The sequence below is a fragment of the Camelus ferus genome, chromosome 15, assembly GCF_009834535.1.
Source record: "Camelus ferus isolate YT-003-E chromosome 15, BCGSAC_Cfer_1.0, whole genome shotgun sequence".
In the NCBI taxonomy this organism is placed as follows: Eukaryota; Metazoa; Chordata; class Mammalia; order Artiodactyla; family Camelidae; genus Camelus; species Camelus ferus.
Genome location: NC_045710.1, coordinates 2,573,859 through 2,598,998, shown reverse-complemented (window position 1 = coordinate 2,598,998; position 25,140 = coordinate 2,573,859).

Genomic DNA, 25,140 nt, shown 5'->3' with positions numbered 1-25,140 from the left:
TCCTCCATCATCCTTCAAGTCCATGTAACTTTTCAAAGACAACCCAAAGTCATTCAAAAGCCTCACATGCAGGTTCTCTCTGCATTAATCAAGGGCACGACTAGTCTTGGTCAAAGTTTTGTGTCTTTGGTTTTGTTGCACTATTTTTTGTTTGGTACTTGTGAATGTTGGTTCTTTTGGTTGGAAATGATTAAAAACTTAACCCCTACTGGTCTCAGAGCGCCCATCCAAAGGATGCTGACTTTGTCGGAAAGGAACTGACATTCACAGAACTGAAGAAATGACAGCTTTCAAGAGTGAAAGGGCTAGAATTGGGAATTCAGCGACAAGTAGAACTAATTCTCATTTGTACTGCCTTCTGTTCTCTCAGGGTAGATGAGTTTTACTTTCATGATCACCAAGCCAGTTTTTTGACTAAATAGACAATAGAGAATCATCCTTTCAGTTTCCGAAAAATAAATCAGGGGAAGGAAAATATTTGGCTCGGGTTGGATCATAACACATCATGTTAAGAAGCATGAAATTCTATGACTGAATCTTTCTGATTTATCTGCCTCCCTCTGAGTCAGAATGGGTAAAGTGTATTTTCAAAAGGAAGAGACAAAAGATGCTACGTAGATTTTTTTTTAATTATCACAGACTCGGACTCCTTTAGAGCAGCTAAGTTCTCTTTCAGAATCACCTCATCTGTCTGGAGTGTCAGCTCTCTAACAGGAAATTTGCTTTACAGGTTTTCTCCTGAAGATCATTTCTCTTGTCGGGGAAGACGACAGCAAGACCAGAACTGAGTAGCTCCTCTCTCATTTCAAGCCTCCTTCCCAGCCTGCAATCTCCTGCCTTCATTGTCTTCTCTGAAAATCAGTCGTTTATCACTTGCTTGAAATTCTACAAATTCTCTCTTTGAGATTTAGATTTCTGGAAGCAGTTATTTTAAGTATGCTCTGTATTTTTATTTTCATCTTTGGTCATGAACTTTCATTTTTTTTACTTCATTTTAAAATCCAAGAGCTTGTTTCTTTGTGTGGTAACACTGGTCAGTCCTGGGTTTGTGACTGAGAGCCTCCTGATTGTCTAGACATATCTTATATAAGTAATAAATAACACAGAAATCATATAAATAATAAATGAATGGCTCTTGGCCTGTCATATTTATAACGAAGAAATCTAGCAGTCGCTGGCTAGGGTACGAAGAGGTCTCAGGAACGTGTTCTGCATCCGTGCCTTCTGCCTGCTCCCTTCCTCGTGTTCAGGATCAGTGTACACCTGCTGGTGGCCTCCTCGCTCTCCAGGTTCAGTGAAAAGTCATCAGAAGCACAACTCGAGAAACACCAGAGCATTTGTTCTTGCTTCTGTTTTGCATCTGGAAGCTGAACGAGCCCCTGGCAGGTGGCTTCCTCCGCTCTTGGCGCCACACTTGGCCCCTCTGCCAGGTCAGCGGTCTTAGAGGGGAAGCGTCTCCTATTTTCTCATTTTACTCTCCATTCCAGTCTTTCCCCAAGAGCTCTCCGAACGGACGAACTCCGCGTCTGTGGCTTTTCACGTAGACGTGAAGGTTTCACTATATATTGCTGTTTTATCTCTCCTGCCAAGTAGCAACCTCCCCTGGAACAGAGATAACATGACCTGTGCACATGAGGGGCAGGTCGGCAGGTGGTTAAAAGCAGGGGCCAGCTGCCCTGGCAGGGTCTCCGGAGGCGACACCAGCGTGATGAGGTCTTCTCATCCACGTCTCCGGCCGGCAGAGCCTCGGCGTCGCTCCCAGCCTGGAATCTGAGGGCCGGGTCACCCCACCAGACTCGCAAGGCCCTGACATATAAACTGGAATCTCCGTTATACGTATTTTGGTAACACACATGATTGTCCAGCAGTTATCTGTGCTTGCATCTCAGTAAGTAACAGCAAATAGCACATCACACTGGCACCCTGAGTGAGAAGCAGATGCAAGAGGAAGCCTGGCGGAGGGGAAGAAAGGCCGCTGAGCCATTGTCGCCAGGTTAGAATGTCGTCGCTGATGCCCTCGGTGATGGGGTCTCGGCCGTCTTGGATAAACCCTCCCCAGACCAAGGGCCTACCCTTCTGTTTTCAAGCTCACCGTCTCTCTCTCTCTCTCTCTCAGCCTTGCTGTCCTGCGGGGAGACTGACGCCTCAGTCTGCGGCTCCTGCCCTGGAACCAGGGACCACGTCCTTTTCCTGTGGCCTCCCTCCCTGGGTGTCGGCTTTCCTGCTTCAGTCTCAGAGTCTCACAGCGGCTGCCACTGCCCACACTTCTCTTTTGAGGTTTCCTTCACAAGTCCTCCCTCACCACAAACACCCACAAGATAAGTGACCAGCGTGACTCCGGCCACCCCGCACTGTGTGTCCTCGGGCGTCTTGCAGTGGATCCAAGGCCATCCCGCTCCCCCACTCCCAGTCCAACGGCCAGACTCATGTCACTTCAAAGGCCCTAAGACGCTCCCCAGACTTTAACAATCCTCCAAAATGATGAGCAATCATTTACATTTAAGGGATTTCTATTTCCTGACTAAATTTCTGGTTCTTCACGATGAACAAGTGTTCCTTGTTTGTCTCTGTGCACCGACAACATATAGGATATAATAGGTGCCTGGAAAGAGCATTTTCTAAGTACTTTTTAAAATTCCCCAGGAAGAAAATAAATTGATTATTTCTTATTCACTGAAATGAATTAAAATCAGTCCAGTTTTGTTTTTTTTTTAATTTTAAATTCTAGGATCTTAGGAGAACGGTGGTACCACTGAGAACAGGTGTGTGTGGTAGCGGAGTCGGGAGGCAGGCTTGGCAAAGGGTGATGAATGGCCTCATGGCACAGAGGAAATAAATGCATGATGGGGAAGTACCGTAGGATGCAAAAGGGAAAACTGCAAGGTGTGAATGCTAGGATACAATTTATAGTATACTTGGCTGTGAAAAACATTATATTTTCTAGTCACTAACTCTGAATCAGACTCATATAAAATAAAAATTTTAAAAAAAGTAAATCTACCTTTATTTCCCTTCTAAATAATCCTGAACCCCTGCCTTCTAGAACTGCTGATTTCTTTGTATTCAATAAGCCAGAGCATCTGAGAATCAATTCTATAGTCTGTACCAAGTTTAATTTATTGTCTGTCATTTCCAGAAAACCAATCATTGATTTATACAGTCTCCACTTTTTTTCTAAAAACACTGTAGACATTATCTACTGAATGGCTTTACTGTCTGAGACAGATTTTTCTAGTCTGTTTTTAAAACATTCTTTAATTTTTTTCAATTAACTCTTTTAAATTAACACCTCATTTTGAGAGCAGGCTTAAAGCTCTCAGGTAAGTGCAGGTTCCTCCCTGCATTGCTGATGAAGTGGATGGAGGTGCTATCAAGGAAGGGTCAGGACCACGGGGAACTCAAGAACCAGCTCCCCTACTGCACCGTCTTGCTCAGATCGTCCCCCCGCCCACCTAATGTCATGTTCAGCAGGAATTCAAGCCATGGGGATTCCACAGAGAATGAATTCCTTAAGGGAGCTAGCTAGATGCTATATTCCATATGCTGGAAGCTCATGGGTTTTAATGTAATTGGCAGTTGGTAATTTCACCACTGGCTTTCCCTCTTCTGCATCAGCGGCTTATTGAAACGACATTCATAATAAAAAATGCAAGAAGCTATTCTTCCTACTTTTTCTTGCTTCAATTAACTCTATAGGTGTGCACATCAGCTACACAGAATTCCTGGTACATTAATCAGAAGGAAACCATCTGAATTCAGAGAGATTTATGGTTCCACTCTTAGCTTTAGCAAAAATGACTATGGTAATCCTAATATGACTGGTATGTTTGGTACATTTCGAATTTCAATTTCAATAGTGATTCAGTACCAGAGTGTAAGGATCCAATTCATTTGAACAGCCACCCTCCAACCAGGAATGAAAAGAAAGGGTCACTGGGTGACATGTAAGGAATTCAGATCCACTTCTTCTTTTCCTTCCACTTTACCCAAATCCCACCGGTTTTCCCGGGATTAAAGCCCAGTGGCCTTCATTCAGTGGGGTCTGACCGTGCCCACCTCCACCTGCCCTGTGCCTGTGAAATTCTGCCGCATGACCGTGAAGTAAGTTCCCTCCACGCTACACAAACATTTTTCCCATCGTTGCTTGTCTTGGTCGTCTCACCTCCAAGGTGGAGTTTCAAGATGTCTTTGTACATTTTTTCCCCACCAAACATCTTCACCCCCAACATGGTGCAGACGTCACAGTGTTTTCATGTTAAAGGATCTAAATAAAAGGGCCCAGATCAAGGAAGCTCCTGCTAGTTGTGATGGTAGGTGAGCGGACTTTGTAAGGAGGGGGCACTATCTCTCATAGTTCTCAGCCGTTTCAGGCAGGTGCTTTCAGCCGTCTGTTTGGTCATTTTTAAATCATATGCTTGTAAGGATTAAGAGCAACTTCCATTTTTTTCTTCCTGCAAATAACTGGACACTAAAATCACTTCAAGATACAGATACAAACCTGTGTAGACGTGTTCTTTTTTGAATTGTCAATATTTAGATTCAATTTTATCTAGATTCATAATCTAAAAGCTTGCCAGCCAATGTTCTAATTTTATTTTTTCTTGAGTATATATTTAAAGTGGACATTGTAAAGAATCAAACGTAATACAAAGATACCGTGCAATTATTTATAAATTATGCTTTGTAATATAAATTTTCCTGCTGTGTACAACCTATAAAAATTCAAATTTAAAGAAACCTCCAGGATCAATTATTTGAGGAAAAGCTTTACCAGGTGATTCCATTTTTAAAAATTGTCTCAGACCAGTACGTCAGCAGTTACTACATAAACAAGCATGAGTTGGTGAGATGAAAAAGAACCACATACAGCAGCCGCAGGACATCCCCTGGATGCACTGGGATGTGGGGAAAGCATAAAGCAGCCAAGCCTCAGCTGCTCCAGCTGACACGTTACCTAAAATGATATAACCTAGTGTTTTCAAAGCTTTGTCCATAAAGAAATGGCCAGGAAGGAAACATTTAACAAAGTGTTACCTCTGAGGAGCATAGGACCCAAAATTTTTCAAAGTCAAGTTACAAACATTAAATAACCTAAAATAAAGCAAACAGAAGCAACACAACCACCTGCTGAGGAAGACGAGCCTGCGACTGACTGTCCTGCAGCACCTGCCGTGTACGGCCCCCGTGAAACCAGCCCCCTGGGGCACCTGCAGCGTTCATCCTGGGGTAACGCTCGTCCTCAAACATGCCCCACTTTCCTCCCCGGCCCTTCATGCCATCCTGGCCACCGGTTCCTTTAGGGTAGTGCTTTCTGTTCTTATTTGGCCACAGAACCACTTTGCCTTTACCTGGATTTATTACTGGAGTTGGAGCCACACGGCACCTACAGAGTGCCCTGCTGGGCACCAGCCAGTTCCTGCCGCTTAGTCTCATTGTGGGCCCAGCCGAGGAATTTCTGCATCAGAATTCATCTCTCATGTGCTTTCTTCTGTCTTTGTTGACAGTCATTAGTTGTTTAAAACTTTCTGACATCCATAAAAGCATTGCCGTATGACTTAACCTGTAAGTGTGACAGTCGTCAATGATTCAGGTCAATCATTGTGTTCATTTGCTCTATGACTGCCTCAGTGTCATGGCCGATTTCCACTGGCTGTGTTTTTTTTCTATGATGCGTCAGCTGTCTCTGTGTTTAGGTAGGTGATACTTACCTAATACTTGCCAGAAATACATGGAAATATGTTGTCCTACAAAACAGCAAATAATTCACATTAACATTTTAAAATAATACATACTTTGGTAATGTGAGAACACATTGATTATTGGAATCAAGTAAGTTGTGACCGAATTGATTATTCATTCTGAGGACAGCCCTTGGTTCTTCTCCTGACAGCCTCCTCCTGAGCCTCTTTTCCTAGGGGGCAGTCATTAAAGTGTAGCTTGCGTTCCTGAAAGCATTAATTAAATGCACTTTACCAGTACAAGATAAAACAGCTCTATCTACTGTATGAAGCTTTTATATTCTTTCCATCATCAAATATTTGATTTTATGCCATGTAAATAAATACATACTACATACATAAGCTGGTCTTACACTTTGAGAACAAATTCTTCCCTTCTTCATCCAAGATAACATTCCAAACTTCCTTATAGTAACAAATGAGTTACCTTGTAAACTGAATCCCCCATTCTCTAGGAGAATTGCGGGTGTACAGACATGTGTAGATGTGTTAGCTTGAAGTGGAAAGAGAGTGGATCCTGGGAGTCGTTCTAAACATGACAGAGGACAAGTCTAAACTTAACAGATACTGATATCTACCATGAGGCAGAAACTTCCAGATGCTGCAGAGGACAAAGTTAAACAAAGTGTATTTAAATCTGTGCTCAACTACCATTATTATCATTATCATTTAGGTGTGATTTCCTAAGAAATTCCATCCAACAGGAAGAAGTCCTTTTTATGGTGCATCTATCAAAGTTTCCTCAATTCTGTGCAAATGAAAATGCACCTACGAGAGCTGTTTGAAGGTATTACTTTGTTACTATTTTGCTAAAGCTGTATATTTTATACCATAGTATCATTTGCAATTATTTCATTTTCTAGAGTGAAATAAGACAAGTCTATTCCATTTTTTTTTACTGTTGTCATCTGTTACTCTTCTGTGTTCAAAGCTAAAGATCCCTACACATTTTAACCTTCTTTCTTAATGAAATTGAGAAATCAGTTGAATCATCATTTCCTCTCTTCGTTATTGAGCGTATGAGTTTTGTTACTCTCTTAATTTAGGGTGCCCCAAACTCATCTGGTGGAAAGGAGTGAATTTCTTTGACTGATCACTTTCACCTTTAGTTCCGTTGTCATGTTAAATCTATATGATGCTTACATTGACCTCCAATCTATAGGTAATAAACATGTGTTCAGAAAGATGAGAAAGTCATCACTCCAATGTCACAAAGATAAGGATACAATTGGAATTTGCATCCAAATCTATCTCACCCCAGACCCTCTGTTCATTCATGACACCCTGCTGTCCCATAACTCACGTGAGGGTCAGAGGAAAGGTGACCAGCAGTCGGCTGAACACTAGCTGGCTGAGCTGTGGACGGGGCTGCAGAGGCCAAGCAGAGCTGAGAGTAAAGCAAGACAGAACGTCTGCAGGAGTCACGGCGTCCCACAGGCTCCTGGTACTCAAGGTTTGACGGTCTCATCCCCGCACCAGTTTCCTCAGAACACATTTCAAAAGCAAAGCGTTCAAGAACTAAAATGTGTTTTTAAGTAGCTCACTTTTCCTAAGCTTGACATCTAATTTGGTGATACTTCACTTAACTAAGAAACATGCCAGTGTTGTATTAATTATTCAGCCTTTTCCAGGCTTCTGCGAGCTTTAATTAGTAAAAGAAGTTTTCAGGGCAAGTTATAATTTGCATGCCAACAAATTGCTTATAAATTGCCCAGTAAAGGTGAAGCTGGGCAGCACGGCAGCTCTCCTTGCCCAGCTGTGTCCAGGGTGCAGGCGGACCAGCTGTGCCTCGTGCCTGAGTGTGCAGCCACGGAACTCGGGGAGCGCTGTGTCCCACTCCCCCCCCCATCTTAGACCTGCGATTACACTTTCATTTTTACTTTTTTCTGTAAATGTCAATTTGTATAACAGCACCCCAATTCATCAGCCAACGCAGCTGCCCCCAAAGCACACAAATATTGTCCTGACAGCCTCAGACAGTTCCATAAAAATGCAATGATTTTGATATGACCTACTAGGTACTTCCCACTCAGTAAATAACAAATCTAATGTCAGATTAGTTAATAAATTTTGAAAGCCAGACTTATTTCAAAAGGAAAAAGCAAAAAGACGTGACTTGAATCAGTCCATCTTTGCCATGGCGTCAGGGTCCAAGATTACACAGTATAAAGTTTATTCCTATTTACTTATTTTAACATGAATGCATCTCCTACAATGTACTCTGCCTTTCTTAGTCTAAATAAAAATGTATTTATGTCCATTTATAAAAGCATTTTATTGAGTTTACATACCCAAGGGAATTCATGCTCTTGATTTCAAATTTTGCTTTAAAAATCAGTTCCTCAAAAATTATATCAGAAGATGATCTTATGAATTTTAATGAATCCCCACAATGGACCTGTGGACAATGTGGCCCTGCTGTGTCAGCCACCCCTCTCATCCAGAGACACTGGTCCTGGATAAACAGCCACTGAGTGGAGAAATGATATTGCCAAAACCTGCCCTGTCAGGACTCTAGAAACTGACAAAAGCAACCATTGCACAAGGAAGCGGTAATTCGTGAAAAACAACTGGATCCTGTGTGAGAAGAGCAGACGTCTGCCCTTGCCTGGGGCTGCCCCATCCCCGCAGCGCTGGGTCAGTGCGCTGGTTCCACCAGGTGGGGAGGTTGGGACAGCCGGCAGCGTTCGTGCCAGAGGCTCCTGACTTGACTTGAGTACAGCGTGTAAGACAAGGGGCTCACGGCATCTTCCATGGTAACAGTAAGTGACAGCCACTCAACAGAGGCCAAGAGTGACTCTCTAGGTGGTGGGGTGGTTCAGGCAACAACAGGTTGACAGAATGGCTGGAAATTTATTAGAGAGAAATTTATTAGTAAGATCTAAGAAATGAGACAGCCATAGGGGTATCAGGTTAATGAGTGGCTGACCAATTTGCTACTCAGACACAGGATGACCCTAGGAAGCCAGCCTAAAATTATTTAAAGTATAATAAATACATATATGAAGTATATATTATATTATATATATTTAAACTGAGCAGAAGCATCAGCAGCCACACACCCTGGGGAAACAGAACCCGTAGGTTCGTTCCAGGCAAGGCACTACACAAATGAAAGATAAAGTCAACAATTTAACAGCAAAAACTCTCAAGAGATAAAACATCAGAATCCCCTGCTGCTAGACTGTTTTATCAAAAATGTTCAGTTTCTAATTAAAAACTTGGGACTTGCAAAGAAACAGTAAAGTTTGAACTCTATTCAGAGAAAAACAAAATCAGGCAATAAAAACTGTCAAGAGTAAGCTACTTTAAGTATATTTTAAAACTGCAGGAAACTATCCTAAAGAATTAAAGCAGACCATGAAAACAATGAGTCAAAAGCAGAGAATCACATCAAAGAGAGAAATGAGTTTTAAAGAACCTAGAGAAAAAACTGGAGTTTATAAGTATAACTGAAACTTAAGGAAAAATTACTATATTCTAAATGGCAAAAAACAAGGTGACTGAACTTAGATAAAAGACTGTAGCCATTACACCAAGGCTCAAATTACAGAAAGGGGGACCTCCTTTCAACTCACTCTAAAGGTCCAGTGTAAATCTGGCACCAAAGACAGACATTACAGAAAATGATAAAAGTATAGGTCAATATCCCTCAAAAACACAGACACAAAGGTCCTAGCAAGTGTTATCAAACTTGAATCCAGCAGTATCGAAACAAGAGTTAGATGGGGTGACAAAGTGAGCTTGTCTCAGGAAAGCAAGTTTGGTTATACATTGGAAAATCAATGAATTTAATATTTGCATTAACAGAGTGGAAAACAAGTAGATACAGGAAAAGCATTTGAGGAAACTCCGACCCTTATTCATTATAAAAATTCTCCAGAAACTCGGGAAAGAACTGTGCAATCTCACAGAGCACGTCTGTGGAAATCCTGCAGTTACCATTCCATTCTCCTGACAGACACAGCGCTTCTCAAGACCAAGAACCAGGCCGGAATGGACGTCCACCCTCGTGACCGCTATTCAACAATGAGAAAGAAAAAAAGAAGGAAAAGAAGGAAGAAGATGGATGGAAGGAGGGACAGAGGAGTAACCTAGATTGGAGAGAAGCAAGTGTAGCTGCTTTTATTTGTGGGTGCCATGATCCTTTAGACAGAAAAAAATTTAAGTAATCCATTTTTTAAAAAATTGCTAGATGTAATGAATTCCTCAAGGTCATAGGATATAACATTACTTTACAAAAAATCACTTATATTTCTACATATTAGCAACAAACAACCTAAATACAAAATTAAGAAAATAGTTTCATTCACAGTAATACCAAATGACAGTATAATTAGACACAAATTTAATTTCTAAAATTACAATACTTGTTTACTGAAAACTATAAAGCATTGCTAAGAGAAATTAAACAAAATCGTAACAAATGGAGAGACGTTCCAAGTTCATGGATGAGGAAATTCAATCCTGTTAAGATGGCAGTTCTCCCCAGATTTATCGGTAGATTTCACAGTTAATCAATCCTAGCAGATTATTTTGTAGGAATCGACAGGCTTATGCTAAAATTTACAGTTACTGTAAAGACACACAGAAGAAGTGAAACAATTTTGAAAAGAAAGAAGCTGGAGGAAGTACCATAACTGACTTAAAAACTTAACTATAAAACATGTAACCAAGACAATGTGGTACTTGCCTAAGGATGAAAATACAGATCAACAAGGCAGAACTGAGAGTCCAGAAATAAATTCTTATATCCATGGTCAATCAACATTCAACAAAAGGCCCAGCATAATCCAGTTAACAAGAGATAGTCTTTTCAATAAAAATGCAGGGACAATTGATTATCTATATTCAAAGGATGAAATTAGATGCTTGCCTTCCACCATATGCAAACACTTACCTCAGAATAGATCATAGACCTAAATACACGAGTTTAAACTATAAAAGTTATGGAAGAAAATCAAGAAGAAAATCTTCATGATGGTGGATTAAGCAGAGAGTTATCAGTCACTACACCAACAGCACAATCTACAAAAAAAAAAAATCTGGTGTATCAGACCTCATCAAAATTAAAAGCATTCACACTTTTTAAAAAATCTTTAATGAAATGAAAAATCAAGCCACAGAACAGCAGAAATCATTTTCTAATCATACATCTGATAAAGAACTGAATAACTTTTATCTAGACTAGCAAACACTGACAGCTCAACATAAAGGAGAACGCCCAGTTTAAAAATGGGCAACCTCTTTGCACAGGCGTTTTACCAAGTGAGAGCTACTCCTGGCTGGTATGCACACAAGAAGATGCTCATTATTATCAGTCTTTAGGGAAGTAAAAATGCAAACCACAAGGTACTATTACAATCATTAGGTTATAATTTTTTAAAAAAAGAGGAAGAATGAAGAGGGAGAGATGAAGAAAAGAAAGAGGAGATGGGGAAAGGGAAAAAGAGAAGAGAAGAAAAGGAAGTGTTGGCAAGGATGTGGAGGGACTGGAACCTTCATACATCCCTGGTGGGGAAGTAAAATGGTGCAGCCACTGCCGAGGTCAGGTGTCAGTTTCATTGACAAGTTAAACATAAACTTACCAAGGACCCAGAAATTCTAGTCCTAATTATCTAGCGAAGAGAAATGAAAACATAAGTCCACACAAAGATGGGTACACTCATGTTCAGAGCAGCATTATGCAAAATAGCCAAAATCTAAAAGCATTTCAACTGTCTATCAGCTGGTGAATGAATAAACAAGACGTGCACAGCTATTCAATAGGATATAATTCATCAGCAAAATGGAACTACTGACACAGGCAAGCACATGCATGAGCCTCAAAAACAATGCCGAGTGAAAAGGGGCCGCACAGAAGTCTATGGATGGTTCGATTCCACTGACAGGAAATAATCACAGGACAGATCGACGGGGCCAGCGATCAAAGCCGTGGTTTCCTGAGACTGAAGTGGGAGAACAGTTGTCTCTATGTCGACAGGTGTTCAAGCTGAGTGATGGATCGTGGAGGTCATTATACGATTCTTTCCACTTCCGTATATGTTTCAAAGTTTTCATTAAAAAAGTTGAACAAAACCAAAGACCAGCAGGCTCTGTTGTCGCTTCTAGGGAGACACCAACAAGCAAACAAGAAGATAACATGGTACAAACAAATATTCTTCCTCGAGAAAAGGACGGAATGCATCTTGCACCACGACGGTCATCAGCTGTCTTCCCTGGAGGCTTGTTTAAGAGCTGGGTAAGGGCGGTGTGTACGCAGATTAACCAGCCTACTCCCTCCTTGTTACAGTCAGACAACAGCTCTTGCTGCCCCAGACGCCCTGATAGACACTGTGACAGTCAAGGGCAAAGGCAGAAACTCCGGACTCACAAAGTCTTCATGAAATTTCCAGAGATTAGGAGAAGGCACCTTCAGTGGGCTCCCAATGTGCTGCGCGTGTCCAGGCTTATTTTCACACACTCGTTTATTCTTCTTTTTGGTTGTTGATGGTGGTGTCTTTTATTATTATTATTGAGGCACAGTCAGTCACAATGTGTCTGTTTCTGATGCCCAGCACAGTGTCCCCATCATGCATATAAATACATATATTCATTTTCATATTCTTCTTCATTAAAGGTTATTACAAAGTGGGTGGGAGGGGATAAACTTGAGAATTTGAGATTTACAAAGGTTAACCACTATGTATAAAAATAGATTAAAAAAAAACTGTCTTCTCTACAGCACAGGGAACTATACTCCACATCGCATATTCATTTACTCTTTGTGGCATCGAGTGTGTACTCCACGTAACAAGCCTGCACAGCGGAATGTGTTGTCATTATTTTTCCGTACGACAAAGCTCAGCCTCACAGAAGCTGTTAGTCTTGTAAAATCACTCCAAGAATTAAGTGCCTAATTAAGCCAGAGGTAGGATGAAATTGATAACATCAACCTCCAGAACAAGTTGTCTTTCTGATACGTATACACACACGCACATGCGTGTGAGTGTGTGCATGTGTGTGTGCGGGCATGCACACGCATCTGCCGGTTCCTAATGCAGCCCCTCCTGGCAGCTTTCAAGGCCCACATCCTCTCCTAACTCATATTCCTACCACCGGACTCCCCCACATACACATGTAATGTAAATACTCGTACCTGCGTGGGTTTATAAGCGTACACAGATGTTCGGATATATTTGGTTATTTTTCCAAAAGATAGGGGATGGTTCCTAATGGGATAGGTTGACGGTAGGAGCACCCAGAAGTTTCTCTGCATCTGGGAAGAGCAACCGTGGAGGGGAGCTTAGTGGACGGAAGGGGAAGGGGAGCGGTGCTGATGCCAGCGGTCGGAGAGGGGGCGCTCCAGGCCGCCGTCTGTCCCAGGACGCGAGGGCCCTGCTGGTGAACGTGACCACCTGTGGCGGTGTGACGTTATACTGAAATTCCAAACTGTGGGATATAAAACCGAAGGAAGGAAAATGTGCTTTGTGCTTTAGGCTCTCTGGATTAGCCAGAGGAAAGGTCAAGGGGGTTCACCTAAAGAAGAAGCCAAGCCGTGTTCCTACCTCGTGGTGCACAACAGCACATCAGATCTGACGACATTAAGCCATTTTTCCAGGCAGACTTGTCCGTGGTGATGGTCACGGCAGTGCCGCGGCTCCATCTCCCGGGGACCGTCTGTCTGGGGCCCACGGGAGCCTCAGGGAGGCTTGGCTGAACGTGGTGCTCCAGTCGAGGTGACTGGAACCTGTGTGTCCTTTTTTTTTTTAATTACTACAGTAACTTCGGGACACTGTGGCGTGTCTCCTGGAATCCAGCCTTCCAAGCCTGCTCTAACTGGGTGACAGCTCTCCTATCCTGAGAATGTTCAGTGAGGTTTTCTAAACTGCACGGAAAAAGGCATAAAAACTTGACTATTCACGTGCAACCCATCTGTCTCACCCGGGAGTGATACGTTATTAAGCAGAGAAAGCGAGTTTTCTTTCAGTCATCACAACAGAGAGGGCAGAGGGTGACCCAGCTCGTAACTTTCTCTGTCGATTGTCTTTTGGCCCCACTGTGTCTGCCTTCAGTGGAGGAAACCTGAGGCCCCTTCACCCCCTGAGTCCTCCCTTCCTTTTCTCCATCCTCGTGATAGTTTCTAACCCTGTGTTTCCTCCAGCAGGGCACCAGCACCACCTCCTCCGGCAGACTGTCGGGTGTAGGTGATACACACGGTCTCCCCAGCTGTTTCCTAGAAGAGATGGTAACTGTGGACGTTCTCGGTCTCCACTGGGGGAACTTGAGATTTTTCTTCAGAGTCACAAGTCTAAAACTACAACAGCAAGATTTAACCCTATTAATATATATTCAAAACATCCATGGGTTATTATGTGAACATTCCTTGTGTCTTTTTATTATACATTTATTCTAAATTTCCTCCTGATCAGGAGGTAAACGGTGAAGATACAAAGAATTTTCCAGTCACAGGTTCATCCCGTAAACATCTCCTGAGAGCCTGCTCACTGATTTCAGACACTTTGCTAGAACTAGGGGTGCACAGATGTACATGGTAGAACCCCGTCCCTCAAAATGGGTGGGGAGGGGCTGTGAAGGAGACACACATAAAGTATAATGCAGCACGATTCCAGCCACGGTGAGGTAAGTGTGGCATGTTGGGGGAACACACGGCGGACACTGTTCTGCCTGGTCCGTGCTGGGACACAGCTCCAGAGGTAGCCGCTCATTTAAGATACATCTACTGAGAGCCTGCACTGTGGCGAATGCTACTGGCTCCTTGTATTAGGGAATTCGAACACGAAGGAACCCAGGATCTGACTTAGAGAATCTCAGAATCTAATCGGGGAAGCCGGAAAGTGAAAAAACATCACATATGTCAATGGCTTACATTCAACTGACTCTAACCCTACGTTTCCAGGAAAACACGAAAATCCTTAGATAAGCTTTCCTGGTAAGAAATCCAATTGCTATAAATTTATGTTAAGATGGCTCTTTGGGAAAAGACCTTTCCAGCATTGAATGAACTAAATCTGAACATTTTCATTTATAAACGTTGTCTGCTTGTTTGAGGCTAGAATGAGTCAAGCCCTGGAGAGAATGGTGATGGAATTTTATTGATATTAAACACAATTTACTGTTATTTCTATGCAGTGCGTCGTGGCACATTATCTACTCTAATGACCATTAATACTCGGTACAACTTAGACCAGATAATTGGGTAAACTTCAGTTTTAGTATAAAATATACTAAGTAGGTCATTGATCCTCCTGACAGTTCAGAATCAAATACAATAAGCATTTTCCCAATAAATTTATCCAGATAGTAAAACGGTTTCAAGTACCACAATCACTATTTGTTTGACCAACCTCGATCTATTACAAATTTGTGAACTACCCTGGGCCCCAAGTTGATACGAGGATTACTCTATCTCTTGACACATCAGAGTCTAATTAGATATGCAGGGCTCTGCCCAGAAGAGATGGTAGGTGCATCTCAGTGTTAATTAGGAATCAGAGCTTCAGAAAACTATAAAACCTCTGTAATCTGAGAATCATCAGCATTGTTCATGCCTCACACTTTTAAAGAATTACAAGAGGCTTGCTATAGTTTTAAAAAACAGTGATAATAATCTTCAGAGATAAGGTAGAATTGAATTCAGTTCCCCACTCTGAAGCTATAGAACACACTTAATTCCACCAGATGGTGTACTTTAACACAGTTACAGTGGCAAATGTTATGTGTATTTTACAATCAATATTTTAAATGGGAAAAAGGACTAAAATATTCATTGAGGAATATGATGTATGCAGATGGCTGTGAGGGCAAACGCCAACCCTGGTTAAGCAGAGACGTGTAAGACTCAGTCCTGTGCTCTGCGGTTTATGTTGTCCTGTGTGTAAGATACACGTGAAGGATTGTAACACAGTATCTCACAACTGACTGAAGACAATATTTAAAAAGCCCTGGGGACACTGAGAATAGAAAAATTCATTCTTCCTGGAGGGAGGAAGGCATTGACTTCGGAAGAGTAACAAACATGGTAACTTTTTAATAATAATGATGGTGTTTCTTCTGTTAGAAAAGTAGGAGAAAGGCGTTTCAGGTAAGAAAAACAAATTAGAGCAAAACAAACATAAACATGTGCACAGACTCAGTCATCCTGATGAAGCTGCTCATTGTGAAGAGCGACGGTCTACCCAGTTAGATGGCGGGACTTTCCTAACCTCTGCGCTCACTGTGTCGTGAAGCGGTTGGAATTGAGAGCTGGGATTCAAGCAGGGACTGGGTGAGGAGGGTGTCCTGCGGTACGCTAAGGTACTTGGATCTTATCCTCTAGGAAGTGAAAGCAATTGAATGTGTGTTTTTGGCGTGGGAGCAGTCACATGTGAGTTTAGAAGTGTCGCTCTGACAGTGATGATGAATTAATGTCTACTCAGATGTCTTAATCTGGTCGCCTGCCTGGGAGGTTTTGAAGTCGAAGGAAGGAACAAAAGGGGGCACACGTGAGGCACAAGGAACTAACACATGAACACGTGTATTCCTTGCTCCTTGGATCAGTATCTTAATTCAATCATGATTCCGAGGGTTGAGAAATAGTCTCCATTTTATGATGAGGAACTCTGGTCTCAGGGATTTTAAATGGCCTGTGTAAATCACCTAGCTGGAAAGCCATGGATTTGGGATCAGATCCATGTCTCTTTACCACCCAAGTCTGTGCTCACTTACCAGTGTCATGACATTGAAACCATTTTCTGATTTTATAAATGGAGTCCAAGCTTGCAAGAGGAGAATGTGGACACTGCGCGTGTGGCTTCCACCAGCTTCAGTGAAGGCTCCCTCACAGAAATGCCTTCAGTGCGGACGGCCATGAAAACAGCTTCCGTTTCTCTCTTTTGACTTGATGTTGATGTCGCCACGTCGCCACGTCTGCGCTGGTGCAGCTGAAAGGGGTGCTGCTCCCACACTGACCCGTTACGTTGTGTCTGGTCTTTTTAGCTCCTGTGAACAACTGTCCATTTCTTTGTCTGTCAAACCACTAACAAAAATGATTATATTTATCACTGTTTCTTTATCCCCATAAGAGAAAAAAAGCTTTGAGTCACCCATAAATGTATACTTAATATCCCCATCTTCAGCTAGATGCCATATTTTTTGATTACCTTTTTTTAATAACATTTTTTATTGAGTTATAATCATTTTACAATGTTGTGTCAAATTCCAGTGTAGAGCACAATTTTTCAGTTATACATGAACATATATATATTCATTGTCACATTTTTTTCGCTGTGAGCTACCACAAGATCTTGTATATATTTCCCTGTGCTATGCAGTATAATCTTGTTTAATCTATTCTACATTTTGAAATCCCAGTCTATCCCTTCCCACCGCCTGCCCCCTTGGCAACCACAGGTTTGTATTCTATGTCTATGAGTCTGTTTCTGTTCTGTATTTATGCTTTGTTTGTTTTTTATTTTTTTTCAGATTCCACATATGAGCAATCTCACGTGGTATTTTTCTTTCTCTTTCTGGCTTACTTCACGTAGAATGTTTATTTGTTTTTTTTTTTATCTTTAATGGAGGTACTGGGGATTGAACCCAGGACCTCATGCGGTCTACCACTGAACTATATCCAGCCCCTCGATCACGTTTTGCCCCCCTTTTTGTGCTGCGCCAGCTGTCTCGCTTGGCCACAAGGCTCTCATCCTAGGGAGCTCTTTATGTTTACTTCTCTTCTTTCCCAAGGAAGAAAAGTTGACACATTACCAATAATTTACAAGGGCTTGAAAGATTTGCTTTTAAAGATGATCACAACCATTGTTCTTGGTAGATGTACTTTGAGTTCTCTAAGCCTCGGTTAAAAAGGCAGACGCCAGCGCCTCAGCGCCAGTTCTCACGAGGTTACTGCCTTCGCAGTAGTCCCCCCCCCTGAGCTTCCCAGCTGGCAGTCTTAGACTGATGAGCTACGATTCAGAAGACCTCTTCCGATGTTACAAGGTATGTTGCAGTTGGAGAAAGCAAAACCAATGCCTTCCCACTTCCGAGAGAGTCAGTAATACAGGTTTTTCCACAAACAAGCAAGCAAATAAAATCATAATCTTCCAAAAGGCAAAGAAAGAAAAAAGATATTTACCATCTTAAGAGTAAAAAATATTCAGCATAAAATGGTACATTTTTCGTAGAAAAGGAAAAATTTGAATGTTCCGAGTGTTAGGAAGCACCGCTAGGAACCCCCGGGCTGACCTGCGGAGACCCTGACCTGGGCGGAGGGGGTGTCTGGGAAGCCACTGCGGTGGTTCTTATTCTCCAAATATATTGAAAACCACTGGCCTAATTAGGATAATAACCTGCGAACAAGGCCACCCGGGGCCCTCGTTACTGTTGCCCGTCTCTCCTTAGATGGCTGCCACTCCGACCTCTAGCTGCGGTGGTTTGCAGACGGTGCCGCTGGGCACTTAGGCGCAGGTTTAGTGCTCGTGAGCATGAACAAGTGCTTGGGGGCACTGGAGAAAAATCACCCGAGGGCTTACGGGGAGACGGAAAGGCAACAGTTTGCAGAATCGCGAGTGAAGTCAGCGGTGGGAACAGGCCTGTCCGTCTGTGCATGACAGCGTCAAACGGCCTGGGAATCAAGGGAAATGGAGATGGGATACAAATTCAGTTTACAATGTAGCTGAGTGTGTTGGGTGTCAGGGTCTTATAAAGTTAAAAGGTTGAGGAAAAATATTTTAGGTAGTCTGATTTAATACGAAATTCAACTGGCTAGAATTTGGAAACCATGGGTTAGAATCTCAACCACCCGAGTGCCCCTGTCGTCCCCTTTGTGGTCCGGAGGCCGTCTTCACTGGCCTGTGCATCTGCTGGGGCTCCGTGAGATGCCTCCTTCACCACCTCCAGCCGTCCAGCACCCCTTGACTGGGGGCATCCTCGGGAGTCGCTCTTCCCCCGGGTCCTGAAGTCGGAGACGAGGCTGCAGGTACTGGGGGGTCACAGCCTTGCGGAGGCCTGACTGACCCTGCACAGAACAGCCCGTCTCAGGAGCGGGGTGTCGTCTGGGAGAGGATTCTGACCTAGAAAGTGGTCCAGGGACTTAGACAACAGACACAAGAGACCTTGTCAGAGCTACAGGGATGTTTTTCTGGAAGCTGTTTTGTATTGTTGCCCCTTGAAGATCTGTTTCATGGCTTATGTGTTGTCTACAAAGAGTGTCATGACGGGGTAGCGTAGGGCAGCCTACATATGTTTACGTCACTTTTGAAACTGGTTATATCAAGAGTACGTTAGGTGAGCTGAAATCCCCATGGAGTCTACAAGCCGAGACAGGTTGGGAAAAACGGTGGAACAAAGATTAAGGATCTTTCAGACCTAATATTTAAGGACCTGTCCCTCTAGATCGTGGTGGCACGATAAAGGCTCGAAGTGCTGCTTCCCGTATCACTGACACGTGGTTACCGTGACATTTGGTTTCCTGTAGGATATATTTGAAATAGCTTGATGAGTGGATTCTGGGTAAATTATTTTGCAAAATTACACAATTAAATTTAAAAACATAAAATTGTTGATGAACTTCTTGTTACAGCACAGAAATGTAGAGAACTAGACATTGCGTCACCCCTACAACAAGAAAAAAGCTAAAAAGTACAAATTTAATAACTTCTCTTTACCTCATCAGAGTGCTGACGTCCCAGGAAGCCAACCAACCCAAAGCATGGAGAGAGAAAGTGGCCGTGTGAGAAGTCCAGGGCTGGCACACCCGCGGCAGAGGCCGCCGGGCAGCACGCAAGCGGCTGGGAAGACCCAGCTCGGGGTCTCGCCAGTTCCTGAAGGCAGAGTGTGGGCGACGTGAGGGGGCGAGGTCCCTGAGGACCGGTGCTGAGGCCGCTTCCTCCCACATGAGGGCTCTTCCTGCATGAACCCAAGCAGATGCTCGTGCCGAAAGTTGGGACGATTTAAGAAAGTTTCCATGTTGCTGATCAGGGAAGGGTAACCGCCACCAAGGCCAAACCTTCCCAGACCCAGCTTCCTTGTCTCTCCTGAGAAACAACGGCCTTAATCTTCAGTAAACGAGGAATAAAACTGCTCACGTAGAGGACTGTGGAAATTCTTTGCAGCAGGAAGAAACAGGAGGAAAACCTGCACCTTGGGATGAAACACTGAGACACACCTGTCCCAGCAGGGGCTGTGCGGGAGCTCCCCGTACCTTCCTCGCCACTTTGCTGTGACCCTAAAACTTCTCTTTAAGAAATCTTAATTAAAAAAAACCTTTTGTTCACACAAAACAATGTTTATAGCGGCTTTATTCATAATTATCAAAAATCAGAAGAAATCATGATGCTATCAATGAGTTAATTAAAATACAACTATCATATATACATATAGTAGAATATTATTCAGAAATTAAAAGGAGTGAGCCATTTAATTCATGCAGTAACATGGATGAATCTCAAAGAAGTTTGCTGAGTGCAAGAATACAGACATTTATGTGACGTCCTGGGAAAGACAAGACTATAAGGATGTGGCTGCCTTGGTTCGGGGGAGAGGAGAACAAGCAGAAACACAGCAGAAATTCTAGGTGACGGAACGTCCCCTGTGGTAAGGGGGTGGTGGGCCCATGGGTTCGTACCTTTTTTTAAAACACCTAGATCTGTATGATACAAAAACGGAATTTTACTTTATGTAAATAAAAGAAATTAACTGAGTTTGGGGGGGAATTCAGAATAGAGTTCAGACTGTTATAAATAAATCTGCTATTATTGCAAATGTCTGACATAACTGTGCTGAAAGGACTGGGGATAAGGAAGCCAACATAACTTGGGGACTTTTTCCTGACACTGTAAGGGTGGAGACAAAGAGAAGCATGTGTAGACACTGTTCTCTTGTTGGTGAGATTGCCCTTCACAGTGGAACATTTTAGCAACTTCAAAACTACTTTACATTTACCTTAGAGTTAAACAAATAAAACATTGTGCATAATGATAGCTAGGCTACTCACTGATGGAGAGAAAATTTACAAGTAAACAACAGAGGAAGGTTAGAAAGAGCCTTACAGTGTTAATTAGAACAACTGAACTACAGAATAAGTGACTATTCTTTATGATTGTAACCCAGGGAGTAAAATAAATATCCAAGAGTCCAAATAAATGCATGCTTGAATAAATAATCAAATGAATGGGAGGGAAAGGACAATTATTTTCAGGGAAGACTTCCAATTAATAAGTGTGGAAAGCACGAGAGAAACAGAAAATCACCATTAGGTAATAATCATTGCAGGCAAGGTCACTGATGACTGTTGTAATCAGTGGACAAACCTTAAAGGAGAAACAGGAAATTTTCATCACCTCAGAGCCCCTCCCGCAAAATGCTATTAACTGCCGCGCTGGTTTTAACGTGTGTCTACAGATGCTGCGATGATTCTTCCTCTAGGAGGCAGCTCGGCTCCCCTCCCTGGGGTGTGAGCTGTGCTTGGTAACTGGCGTCTGGCGCTGACAGTACGAAGAGGAGAGACAGTACCGTTACAGCGGAGAAACCTAATCGAAACTGCCCGACCGAGTGAAGCAGGCCAGCAGAAATGAGTCACTTTGATACAAGATCCTACTGTCACGGTGCAGGAAGTGAGGCGCGCTGTCCCCGCGATCTGTGTGCCCCACGGGGACCTCAGAAATCCACTGGTCCAGCCTAGTTACGAGACGTTAGGAACACCCAAGCTGAGCTTCGGTCTACAGAACGCCTGTCCTGTCGTCCCCAAAGCTGTCAGAGTCGTCGAAGACAAGGGCACGAGGAATGCACGCAACGCGGGATCATGGATTGATTCCTGGAACTGAAGAAGGACACCTGTGGGAGGAACTGGAGAAATTTGTGTAAAGCCCATGGATTAATTACACTGTTGTTCCCAGTGTTGCCTTCTTGTTTACCCTCTTAGTTATATAATATAGTAGCATGCGGGGAAGCTGGGTGAAGGGTACACAGGAGCCCTCTGTACCGTTTTTGTGCCTTTTCTGCAACTGAGTATTATTTCAAAATAATTTTAACTGCTGATGTAAGTTAGTTACAAATTACTAAAATCTGCCAGTGTGTAATTATTCACTTGCTCATTATTTTCCTTATTTTAAAAATGAATTATACACAACATCTTTATTTCCTCACTCACTGAACTCCTGTGTGCCCAGCAATAGCACGTGGCCATAACTGGGGGAACGGGCAAGGAGAGGCGCGCAGCACAGAGAGCAGGGAGCGCCCTCCGCGTAGAAGGTTCTGCTGTTGTCTCCAAACAGGGCAAAATTTAAACCGCGACTTGAGAATGTTTACTGATCTGAGGAAGAGGGGACAGGAATGCCAGGAAGGAAGAACTGGTGGGCAAGGACGCAGGTTGGAAAGGACACGACGCAGTTGCAGGGAGCAGGGCGCCCTTCACCCCGGGGGACGGGAGGACAGCTGACAACGCGAACGCAAGCCTGTCCGGGTTTGTCTTTTCTCTGAAAGGGTGCAGGGTGGAGATGGCAGCGCTTGGAGGAGGCCAAGATTAGACACCAGCTGAAGACACTGCGGTTTGAGGGCAGCATGAAGAGAAGCAGGTGGGAGGTGGAAAAGGGGGTGCTGGAGATTGCTGAGGTCACGTGCTGGTCGGCCAGTTAGACGGGGCAGGGCTGGGGCGGCAGGAGGCCTGGCTGTGGACTTCCCACACTTGTAATAGCTCTGATAGCCCCTTAAGGGACTTCGCAAATGACCAATCAGAGCTTGTTTTCAAGAAACTATTTTTTTCCTGTTTGTTTTCATTCATCTTTCACTTCTCCAGCCCACTTGACAATCAGAACTTTGGACCCGAGCAGTGGAGATACTGGGAAATATAAATTTAAAATGCTGTATGCCAGTCACTTCTCTACTAGGAAATATAATCCTTTCCCTCAACAGCTCTCAGGAAAATACTCCAGGAGTTGTAGGTCACGGTCTCGTTCGTATGAACTTGCTCAGAAACCGGTTCTGCCTGAGGACACGGCTTCCCTTTTGGACCTAAATCGCTGTTGGTTACTTTCCACCCCCACCTCCACTCCCATGCTCACATGCGCTCAAGGTTGTCATAGTTCTTAAAAATAAACGTGCTTCCAAAATATGAGGTAGGGGAAAGCAAGGCTAGTGTCTTGTTCGCTTTGATTTTAAAATACCTATCTCTCCATATAGAATAGATAAAATACAATTTTACATCATACACACACATACACATGAACATACACTGGAGTTCAAGCTGGAATGGACTGAATTTGTTCAAAGATGAAATCTGGTCACTCTGGAGTCTTTCTGGAGTAGGTGTGCTTTGAAGGAGACACATCTGCCTTGAATAAAAATAAATGGAAAATCGAACACATTCTACCAGCAGAAACCATTTGAAGTTGCTCTGAAACAATTTCTTGCTGGACAGCTTAGTCTCATTCAAGGCAATCTCTGACTTTCTCGGCATCTCGCTCACACTTCAATTCTTCAGCAGTAGATTGCCGAACTTGCCTCAGAGCTGTAGCTCTGAAATAGATCAGACTGAAAATGGCTGAGAAAATGCACATCACCAGGAGGCAGGGCTTTAAAGAAGTGTCACAAGCCATGAACTTCAAATCCAACATGAACGGCAAAACGATTCTCTCAGACACTGTGTGTTCTCACGTTTGTGAGGGGCGTCTCAGAACACATAATTGTCTAACGTGGTTCATATCTTCAGCGGTGAATGCATGATGTGTATCAAATTGGAAAATGCTGTTAATATTCTCTGTGCCTGGCAGATGTGAGAAATTAAACTGACTAAGAAGAAAAGCAAAAAAAAATATTTCCAGAGTCACCTTGAAAACATTTCTCTCCACTGCTGTGCGTCTGTGGTTTTTAAAGCCCACACCTTGAATTACTTGTTAACCTTTGAACTGATTCAAATAGTTGAGGTCAAAAAGTCTAACCTTTTTTAATGAATTAAGTTTTATTTCTAAGGTAATTTAGAACAACAACAGGCGTTCCTCATCATCCCTGTATATCCGCACATTTAGTCCTAAAATGCGAAGATACAAAGACTCAAATGTCATTTAAAGGCAAAATATGGTAATAAAGCAAGAACAGAATGTGCTGACAAATATTCCTGAGGAAGAATTCTAGGAGCACCCCGTGTTAGCTGCAGGCTAAGCTGGCTACTTAGCCTCTCACAGCTTCAGTTCCTGCGTCTGGAAACTGAATGCAGCTACAGTAATCTTGGTGATCATCAGGTTGATTAAACATTATTATGCAAATCACCTTACATAAGAAAGTTTAATGCAGTGGTTCAGTATAGAACCGTATAAAGATGCCGGAATTTAAATTTACCACTTACTAAGTTATACGTTGGCCAGCTTACACAAACTTATTCTTACTTTCCACATCTGTATAGTGGGAGTGGTCACAGTGTGTCCATATCACACCGCTGTTAAGGGCTTACAAGAATGTATGAGTGTGTGCGTGCGTGTATGTGTGCACAGATCGTGGGACAGCTCCTGCATGCAGTAGGCATCAGACAAATATCAGCCGCTGTTACATTTGTTAATAACTCTGTATTACTCAGTTTGATCTTCAAATTTTATTCATGAATTATTTTCTACTTTGGGTACTGTAGGATGTATAGCTCTTAATATCCATAGCATTTAAAATATTTATTTCAATAAAATTCATTTTTTCTGAATGTTTATTTGAAAGTTTCCAAATTAAATTTATACCCTTTAATGGGAAAAAAACAATCAGCGTCAGGTCACTGGCACTCATGTCTGAACAGTAGCCTCTGAAGCTAGACTGTCACACACTGTCAGTTTCTGAAAGGGCTCTGTTATCCATGATGACAACGTGGGTTCAATAAATGTCACCTAAAAAGAACTGAGCTTTGAACATATAAATACCATTTGTGAGAAAAGCGGAGGGAAGTTTCCTGAACAGCAGTGGGTCTAATGCTGTGCTTTCAACAGTGAAAAGCTGTATATCAATCTAATTATATTGTTAAAATATAGATTCGTAGAGCAGTGAATTATAATTATTTTATTTGTGCCCAACAATTATTAAAAGTTACAAATAACATTATATTAAACTATTGCAAGATTTTGCAAAACGGGACATGAACAGATTCATTGAAGAGGAATTTGAATATGATTCATGCTAAGAAGAGTTTTTGAATGTGTGTGTATCAAAATTCAAATGTCTATGAGTCTGTTTCTGCTTTGTATTTATGTTACTTTTTTTTTTTTTTTAGATTCCACACATGAGCAATCTCATATGGTACTTTTCTTTCTCTTTCTGGCTTACTTCACTTAGAATGGCATTCTCCAGGGACATCCATGTTGCTGCAAATGCATTATATTGTCATTTTTATGGCTGAATACTATTCCATTGTATAAATATACCACATCTTCTGGTTGCCAAGGGGGAGAGTGGT